Here is a 10,744-nt window from a genome sequence, read left to right on the forward strand (position 1 = left end):
ATGTGAACATCTTCATCCTTGAAAGAGTGACCGCTGGCCTGGAGATGAGTGTAGACCGCAGAGTCCTGGCCTGATGATGTTTTTTTTTTAATGTCCAGAGGACCAGATTGAACTTTTTTGGATTTTTCTACCTGGATTATTGAGCATGCATCAGGATGTTTTACAGTATAATGAGTTATTAGGAGTAATTGCCATATACACATGCCACAGTACTGTACTTCCTGTCATCTTTAAGTGTAACTCTGCTATGTTACATGCTGTGATACAGTGCCTTGCGAAAGTATTCGGCCCCCTTGAACTTTTCAACTTTTTGCCACATTTCAGGCTTCAAACATAAAGGCATAAAATTTGATTTTTTTTGTGAAGAATCAACAACAAGTGGGACACAATGTTGAAGTGGAATGAAATTCATTGGATGTGTTAAACTTTTTTAACAAATAAAAAACTTAAAAGTGGGGTGTGCAATATTATTCGGCCCCTTTACTTTCAGTGCAGCAAACTCACTCCAGAAGTTCAGTGAGGATCTATGAATGATCCAATGTTGTCTCAAATGACTGATGATGATAAATAGAGTCCACCTGTGTGTAATCTAGTCTCCGTATACATGCACCTGCTCTGTGATAGTCTCAGGGTTCTGTTCAAAGCGCAGAGAGCATCATGAAGACCAAGGAACACACCAGGCAGGTCCGAGATACTGTTGTGGAGAAGTTTAAAGCCGGATTTGGATACAAAAAGATTTCCCAAGCTTTAAACATCCCAAGGAGCACTGTGCAAGCAATCATATTGAAATGGAAGGAGTATCAGACCACTGCAAATCTACCAAGACCCGTCCGTCCCTCTAAACTTTCATCTCATCTGCCTGGCTGACATCAGGGACTGGATGGCTTTAAATTTCTTGAGTTTCAATGAAAAGAAGTCTGAAGTCTTGTTGTTCCCTCCCAACGACACGATCACAAACCACTGCATCGACCTTTCCGCTCTAACCCTGTCAGAAAAACAAAGAGTCACTAATCTGGGCGTGATAATGGACCCTTCCCTGAAACTTAACAATCATGTAAATATGATTGTAAAATCATGTTTCTTCCAACTGAGGCGGCTGTCTAAACTGAAGCCCATATTGTCCAAAAATAACTTGGAGACAGTAATACATGCATTCATTACATCTAGGCTTGATTACTGTAATTTGCTCCTGTTTGGTATCAGTCAGACCTCCATTGCACGACTACAACTGGTCCAGAATGCAGCAGCCCGATTTTTAACCAGTACTGGCAAAAGAGAGCACATTACACCAGTTTTGGCCTCACTGCACTGGTTACCGGTTCACTTTCGAATCCAGTTCAAAATTCTCATGTATGTCTACAAATCACTGAACAGTGTCACCCCCCCATCTCTCTGATCTGCTACAACCGTATGTCCCACCACGCTCCCTGAGGTCAGCGGACCAATTGCTCCTCACAGTTTCAGGAACTCGTCTTAAGCGCAGAGGGGACAGGGCCTTCTCTGTAGCAGGACCAAGACTCTGGAACGAGTTACCTCTGTTTGTCAGACAGGCCCCCTCCCTCTCAGTTTTCAAGTCTCGTTTAAAAACACACTACTATTCAGTAGCTTTCAACACCAAATGATCTGTGTTTTGATCCTGTACGCTCTACACTGGTTTGTCGTCATTATCTGCATCGTTTTTATGTCTATACTCTGATTTACCTCATTTTGTATTTTGCTTTGTGTGTTACCTGTTGTTTTGTCTGTACAGCACTTTGGTTGGCCTTGTATTTGTTTTAAGTGCTTTATAAATAAAGTGGTATGGTATCTCGAACAAGGAGAAGACTGATCAGAGATGCAGCCAAGAGGCCCATGATCACTCTGGATGAACTGCAGAGATCTACAGCTGAGGTGGGAGAGTCTGTCCATAGGACAACAATCAGTCGTACACTGCACAAATCTGGTCTTTATGGAAGAGTGGCAAGAAGAAAGACATTTCTCAAAGATATCCATAAAAAGTGTTGTTTAAAGTTTGTCACAAGCACCTGGGAGACACCAAACATGTGGAAGAAGGTGCTCTGGTCAGATGAAACCAAAATCCAACTGTTTGGCCACAATGCAAAATGATATGTTTGGCATAAAAGCAACACAGCTCATCACCCTGAACACACCATCCCCATGGTCAAACATGGTGGTGGCAGCATCATGGTTTGGGCCTGCTTTTCATCAGCAGGGACAGGGAAGATGGTCAGAATTGATGGGAAGATGGATGGGGCCAAATACAGGACCATTCTGGAAGAAAACCTGTTTGAGTCTGCAAGAGACCTGAGACTGGGACAGAGATTTATCTTCCAACAAGACAATGATCCAAAACATAAAGCCAAATCTACAATGGAATGGTTCACAAATAAACGTATCCTGGTGTTGGATGGCCAAGTCAAAGTCCAGACCTGAATCCAATCGAGAATCTGTGGAAAGAGCTGAAGACTGCTGTTCACAAACGCTCTCCATCCAACCTCACTGAGCTCGAGCTGTTTTACAAAGAAGAATGGGCAGAACTTCAGTGTCTCCATGTTCAAAACTGATAGAGACAAACCCCAAGAGACTTGCAGCTGGAACTGCAGCAAAAGGCGGCGCTACAAAGTATTAACGCAAGGGGGACGGATAATATTGCACGCCCCATTTTTCAGTTTTTTATTTGTTAAAAAAGTTTGACGCATCCAATAAATTTCATTCCACTTCACGATTGTGTCCCACTTGTTGATTCTTCACAAAAAAATTAAATTTTATATCTTTATGTTTGAAGCCTGAAATGTGGCGAAAAGTTCATGGGGGCCGAATACTTTCGCAAGGCACTATATGTATATAATAGATATGTTCTGGGCATTTTCTGTGACTTACCGGTAAATATATCCTGGAATTTCAGGATTTCCTCAGGGAAAAGTCAGGGAATTTTGTTTTTATGCAACTCTGTTAGGAATTATAATGTAAAAAAAAAAAAAACTGCAGTGATGATGTTGTGAGGTGCTGGTTCTGTGTTTGAGCAGCTTTTAGAAAATCTTATTTTCACAGTCAGCTCTAGAGGTTTGAGAACAATCCCTCACCTTTTTTTTAATCAGGTTGTTCAGTTTTCTTTCACTTCCAGCTCTTCATCTGTGATAGAAATACTGTTTGGTTTAGAATCAGAATGCCTTTATTGTCATTATACGCAGTACAATGAAATTAAGAGCCACTCCTTTTTCCAGTGCAAAAACACGCCTTAAGAAAACACACATTAAACACACACTAAAAATATAAAAAATGTAACGCAATATAGATATAATAATGAAAGTAAAAAATACAAGTATTACACAATTGTATTGCACATTATGGATATTGGTGAGGTAGTTAAGGTGACTGAGGGTATGAAATGTCAGTAGTATTGCACAGTAGAAGTCCAGGGGTTTGGGAGGTTATATTATTAAATCAGTGCATGTGTGAGTTCAGTGTGGTGATGGCTTTCGGGAAAAAACTGTTCTTGAATCGGTTTGTTCTTGTTCTGATGCACCTGTAGCGTTTCAAAACCCGGGTGTGAACAGTCCATGATTATGTTTTCTGCTCTGTTGAGGCAGCGTGATGTGTAAATGTCCATCAGGGAGGGGAGAGGGCAGCCAATTATCTTTTGTGCTGTATTGACTACTCTCTGAAGCCTCTCCCTGTCAGCCAGGGTGCAGCTCCCACTTTTTCATTTAGTTATAACAAATATAATAACATTTTTCAGTAAGTTTTTATTGACTGATTATTAAATTATGCCTTTTATTTTCAGAACAACACTGAAGACTAAGTCATGGCCATGAATCAGAAAACAGCAAGATTTAATAAAAATTGTAAACAAAGTTAAATACACTTGAAGACAAAATGCTAATCAAAAGGCAAATGACATGTTTCAATAAAAAAAGTAATTGACTACTGTTGATCATGATGCCAAAACATTTTTATTTTCTTCTACAAATCATGAGCCAGATTTCCCCATAAGTTATGTTTCTAATTCTAGATAGAGCTGTTTTTTACCTGAACTTTCTACTAGAGTGTCTTGGGCTGGTCTTAAAGCTGAAATGTACATTAAATAACACAAAGGCATGCTCACTTCAGTCCTGCACACAGATTTGTTTGTTGTGTGTTACACCTCTGTCATCCAGTAAAGTCGTACTAATCACTTGTGGGAATTTGACGTCACCCTCCTCAGTTGTTGTTGCTGCGACGGTCCCTGAAGACCTTTGTTTTTCATGCTGTTACCAAGCAGCTCTTTGTTGTCATTGGAGGCAGCTGCACACATGCAGACACTAAACAGGGTTAAATAATTACATCTGATTTACCCAACTACAACTTTAGGGTCATTTTACACCAATTTGGGAGGTGTGATTAGGATCAGAGATGGAAACATCACCAGAGCAAAAACACTAACACCTGATTTTATGAGCATTTTTTTGAACCACTGTGCTTTTGATTGGCATCATGTGCTACATTGGATTGTAGGTCTAAATCCCCCAGGTAGCCAGTCTCTCTGAGGACCAACACCCAAGTCCTTCCCATTCCAGCATCTCTCATGTAAATGTAATAGCTCAGTTGGAGCTGGCAAGGCAAAAAGGTAAAAAATGAGCGAAGCAGCCTCTGAAACAGACCCAGAAACCCTGGTGAATTGTGAGAAACAGGACACTCCTGCAGCAGGAGAGGAGCAAACGTCTTCTGTCGCTCTTCAGGATGAAAGTACTGAGGACAGGGGCACGGCTGAGAGGGAGGTCCAAGCAAAGGTGCAGTCTGTTTTTGAACAGGTGCGCACTCGGATCAGATCACAAGCCTCAAAGAGCAGCATCCTGGAGCTCGTACAAAAAATCAAAGAGAGAGAAACTGAAATACTGCAGAACAGCAAAACTGACGGTGCAGACGTCGATGCAGAGGAGGAAAAAGAAACAGAGGAGCAGAAAGATGGCAGCACAAAGGAACTGGACCTGAGACTGGAGATGTTGCGTTCAGCCTTTGAGGACAAGCTGGAGGCGACTAAAAGAGACTTGAAGAACGAGTTTGACGTTCAGATTTCTCTGGTGCGTAAAGACATGCAGACCTACACAGACCAGGCCCTGAAAGACTTGGAGCAAAAGATGCAAGACTGGCGTTCCCACAAACTGCAGCAGACACATCCTAAAACACAAGCAGAGGGCGCTGCTGCAGAAAAGAAACAGAAGCCTTCAGCCGCTCCTTCTCTGGCACTCAGAAGAGGAAAAGTCCTGACTCGGACCATGACCACCATCATTCCCAAAACCTCTGCTCCCGTCCTCACCGGGCCCCGCGCCAAATCAGAGGAAATCCTGAGCATCTCCAAGGGCCACAGCCCTCCTCAGTTCTTGCTGAGGGATCAGGTGTTTTATTTACCGGAGAAAAAGCCTTACCAGAGCCGCAATCCTCTGCCCCCAGCTCGCCCCCCAGTGCATCAGCGCAAGAAGCCGGCCCAGACAAAAGCAAAACCAGGAATCTGACTTTGAGAGAAACGTCTGCAGCAAATTGACTCATTAATTTGTTGTTGCATGCCATGCTTCTGTATCTATATATATATTGTGACTTGAAGAAGTATGTTTGGTAATTGTAGCTAAAATTGTTAACATCTCTGAGAATCTGAATAATAAACTTCATTAAATTTACTTGAGAGCACCAATGTACTTTCATGATGTTAAATGATTTTCTGTTTCATGAAAATGTGGGGAACAACCTGGATTGTACACGTGTTACTGTATATGATGCACATTTACTCTGAAGTCACTAAACAATTACCTGTTAAAATACATGTTTTTGTTGTGTGAGGGTAAACCAGAGTCCCCCGGAGAAAACCCGAGAACATGCAAACTCCACACAGAACCAGAATGCAGGACCTTCTTATTGTGAAGCAACAATGCTGCCCAAATCTTTTTAAAGTTTATTAAAAAGTTAAGCTGCTATTTAGGTGTGTTCCATCTTAGACTGGACGATGTGTATTGCTTGACTTTTAAGTAACGGTGTGTCTCCGTCTAACTTGTGCTTAATAAATGCACTTTGATGTTCAAATCAGCAGCATTTCAAAACCCGATTATCGCAAGTGGGAGCGCACAGAGGGACAACACGCTGTGCATTTCTTCAACATTTAACAAGATAAACACCTAAAAACAATTATTGCTTCTATCAATAGTTGTAGTATGAAATATTTAAGTCTTTTTTAGGACTTAATATGTTTGTAGTCAGAATAGAGGGAGCATCACTGGGTCAGTAAGTCACCTTGAGCTGGAGTTTATATTGCTTTACTTCAAATTTTGAGACGTAAAACAAAACGTGAGTAAAGCAGCACCAGCCTCTTTCAAGATTTCAAGAAAGGCTTCAAAAGTGTGGAACAGACACATAATTGCCAAAAAATATAATTTCATTTAACTGTATAGCGGGCAGCACGGTGGATCAGTTGGTAGAGCTGCTGCCTCTCAGCGAGAAGGTCGCCGGATCAAATCCCAGCCGGGGGCCTTTCTGGGTGGAGTTTGCATGTTCTCTCCGTACACGTGTGGGTTTTCTCCGGGTACTCCAGTTTCCTCCCACAGACCAAAAACATGCATGTTAGACTGATTGGTAACTCTAAATTGTCCCTAGGTGTGAGAGAGAGAGTGAATGGTTGTTTGTCTCATTTGTCTCTATGTGTCCCTGTGATGGACTGGAGACCTGTCCAGAGTGTCCTCTGTCTCTTACACAGTGACTGCTGGATATAGGCACCAGTGACCCCCCACGACCCAGAAAGGAAGAAGTGGGTAAAGATGGATGGATGGATGGATGAATGGATGGACGGCATCAAAACAGTCACTGATCTTCTTTGGTAGTTGTAAAATGTGACCAACAGGTGGCAGGAGTGCTGCACAACTCTTCATCTAAAGACAGTTTTAAATCTGACTGACTGTCATCAGTTCTATATTTATAAATTATGCTCTGTTGTGAAAGCACCTAATATTTTCCTGTTTTACATCCAACGACACGATCTATCCTGTAATTCTTCAAAGTGATACAAAGCAAAAGCTCTGCGTTTTTGGAAACATTTTTCTGTTGTTAAAATTCATTTTGAGTCCAGTTCCTACGACTGAATCATTCAAGCATGACAAAGCACATAAACCAGAGCAAATCACTCAGACAAACATAATTCATAGTAATTAATATTTTTAGAATGAACAAAAATATCAGCATTTTTCGGCTGACATTGATTTCCAAAGAGGTTTTACATGAACTTGGCACACATGGATCGCCTCTTACAGCCTTTATGAAGTCTTGGATGAATTTTTGCGTCTCGTTCGATCCTCCTCTTGTCCACTTTTTTACTTTTTAAGGACAAGCCACACCGTGGGTCAAGTTTATATTCAGTCTGCTGCTCTTGAACAAACATAAGTTTATTGCATTTCCTACGAGTCATCCAATACTAATGTAACTCTTAAAGATAACTTGAAAATACTTATAAACTTGACAAAACATAACTTTATTACAGATAAATAACTCATAAGTCTAAAATCAGAGATGAGCCATTTGTTTAAAAGCTGCAGCTGGTTGCTGCTCCCCAGTGGCCGAACAGCAGACGGCTCTGAACAGATTATCTTCCAGGAGAGGTATGCAGTTATAAATTCAATTCAGTTTATTTATATAGCGCCTAATCACAACAAAGTTGTCTCAGGGCACTTTACAGGAACATTCACATAAAAGACAATTAGTAAAGTTCTCTATCTAAGGAATCCAGCAGACAAGTTGAATCTTGGCTTCGTTGCAGTCTCCCATCCTGAGCAAGCACAGTGGCAACAGTGGAAAGAAAAAACTCCCTTTTAACAGGAAGAAACCTCCAGTAGAACCAGGCTCAGGACAAGCGGCCATCTGCTTTGACCAGCTGGTTGAGAGGACAGGAAGGAGAGACAGACGAACACAGAATGGTAGGTCCAGGTATAGGTCCAGGTGTATCTGAAAGAAAAAAAAAACACATGTTAAGGATATAAAAAATAATTACAAATGTTGAGCAGAGTAAGTAAAGACAGCAGCAGAGTGAAAAGTGTGGTCAGTTTGACCTCCAGCAGTCTAAGCCTATAGCAGCATAACTAAGGGACAGCTCAGGAAACCCAAGCTGACCTTAACTATAGGATTTAACAAAAAGGAAAGTCTTAAGCCTAGTTTTAAAACTGGATAATGTGTCAGCCTCACGGACAGAGATTGGAAGTTGGTTCCACAAGAGAGGAGCCTGATAACTGAAAGATCTGCTTCCCATTCTGTTTTTGTAAACTCTAGGAACCACAAGTAAACCTGCAGTCTGAGAGTGAAGTGCTCTGTTAGGAAAATATCGAACAATAAGATCTCAAATATAAGATGGAGCTAGGTTGTTGAGAGCTTTGTAGGTTAGAAGTAGGATTTTGAATTCTATTCTGGATTTGACAGGGAGCCAAAGGAGAGAAGCTAAAACTGGAGAAATATGATATCTCTTACTAACTCCAGTTAAGACTCTGGCAGTAGCATTTTGGATCAACTGAAGACGTTTTAAAGAAGTATTTGGACATCCAGATGATAAACCATTGCAATAGTCCAGTCTAGACGTGACAAATGCATGGACCAGTTTTTTTTGCATCATTTTTAGATAAGATGTTTCTAATTTTAGTGATATTACGCAGGTGGAAGAAGACTGTACTAGTAACATTTTTAATGTGGGAGGTAAAAGACATGTCCTGATCAAAATAACACCAAGATTTTTAACATTAGAACTGGAGGACAGATTAATGCCATCTAAGGAGGGAGAAAGACTGAAAAATTAATTCCTAAGGTGCTCAGGTCCAAAAACCAAAACCTCAGTCTTGTCTGTGTTCAACAGGAGAAAATTAAGGGTCTTTCAGGTTTTTATGTCTTTAAGACATGCTTGTAGTCTAAGTAGCTGATTGGATTCATTGGGTTTCATGGACAAATATAATTGTGTGTCATCAGCATAACAATGAAAATTTATCCCATGCTGTTTAATAACTTTACCTAATGGAAGCATATATAAAGTAAAGAGTATTGGCCCAAGCACTGAGCCCTGATGAACTCCATGACTAACTTTGGTGTATGAAGAAGATTTATTATTTACATTTACAAACTGGAATCTATCAGATAGACTTGATTTAAACCATTTTAAATGTAAATAACTTTGTGAATAAATAAACTAATGTGTACCATTTTAAATAAAAATGTATTTAATACGCTAACATAATCAGAGCTCATTGTTTATACAACTAAATGCAGACACAAATGTACACGGAGTTGTTTGTATGTATAGTTTTTGACATATTTCCTATCTGGGAGGGAAAAATTAACCCAGGTTTTCTTTTCTTCGCAGTTTAAGGAGTTGCCGTCTCTGGCGTAGCTGGATCTTTGTAGCGATCTGAACACCTGAGTGCTTCCAGCAGCTGAACTGGCACTGGGACCAGCCAGTGACAGGAGATGTATTTAGCCTCTGCAGGAGCTGCAGGAGCCATGTTCCTTAAAGCAGACCTCTCACAATGGACGGGATAGAGAAGGATGTGAAGAGGATCTTTGTGTCTAAGGAACGATGAGCCCAGAGCAACCGTATCCGGAGAGAGAGGGGGGGGGGGCATGCTGCACATTCAGGTCTGGCCAAAGAAAGACGTCCACGGAAGCAGCATCTCTGGCCTAACGATATCCAGGAATCATTAGTATGGATCGTGCAAAGATGATCCCAGCCTTTTCTACGAATACTCACCAAAGGGTAAACAAGATGGAGGGATGGATCCATTAAAAAAACAGACTTTCTCTTGAAAAAGGCCAAAAGATAACGGTATAAAATCCCTCACTCTGTATTATTCTTGGCTCTTTTTCTCAAGGTCCGACCAGTTTGAGCGAGGGGCCACATCCAGATTAAACTGGACAGATTACAGATGCGAGGTGATTTCTAACATGGCAGCAATTTACAGTCATCATACTGTACGAGGGAGCGTGCAGAGTGGATTACAGCTCCCTGCGCCTTGTGTGAGGTATAACTGAACATTTTCCAGCTGTTTTTTGTTGATAAGATTTGTGGTAATCTCAACTTTTTCCTACAGACCAAGGGTTACCAGTGTTTTTTGCCAGCTCAAATTCATACTAAAGGAAGTGGATCTGGAGATAAATGTGACTGCAAACGTGGGAAACAAATGGAGCTGGGACTTCTTGTTAGCAGAAGAAGCACAAACTGCGTCAAGACATGATGGTCAAACGTCTAAAAACATGAATGCAAAGGTGTGTAAGGGAGATGGAGGGATGTTTATTGAAATGACAGATTTCTGTGTGCAGGGCGACTCACTTGTTTTGGTTGATCAGAGGCTCCTCTGTCTAGACAGGTGCAGGGCTCAGACTCAGACACTTCATGCTCTTACAGGAGCAGTATTAACTGTACAATGCTAATCCTCTGTGCAGTTCATCATCTCTAAGATGTCAGTCCCTTTCTGAGCGTAGAATCAAGATCCTCATACAAAATCCCGCAGTTACTCTGTCAGAGTTCTGTATAAAACGGGCACATCCAACACATTTTACGTATGAAGTCTGGGATAAATAAACACATTCTTAGGAATGTACAATATTATCGGCATGGTATTGGCCGATATTAACAATAAAGTTAAACATCGGACATCGGCTATTCCATCAAAATAACTCACTGATATACAAGGAGCTGACTATATATATATGTATATATGTATATATATATATGTATATATATATATATATATAT

The sequence above is a fragment of the Nematolebias whitei genome, chromosome 8 (assembly GCF_014905685.2).
Source record: "Nematolebias whitei isolate Nwh7 chromosome 8, NemWhi1, whole genome shotgun sequence".
Lineage (NCBI taxonomy): Eukaryota > Metazoa > Chordata > Actinopteri > Cyprinodontiformes > Rivulidae > Nematolebias > Nematolebias whitei.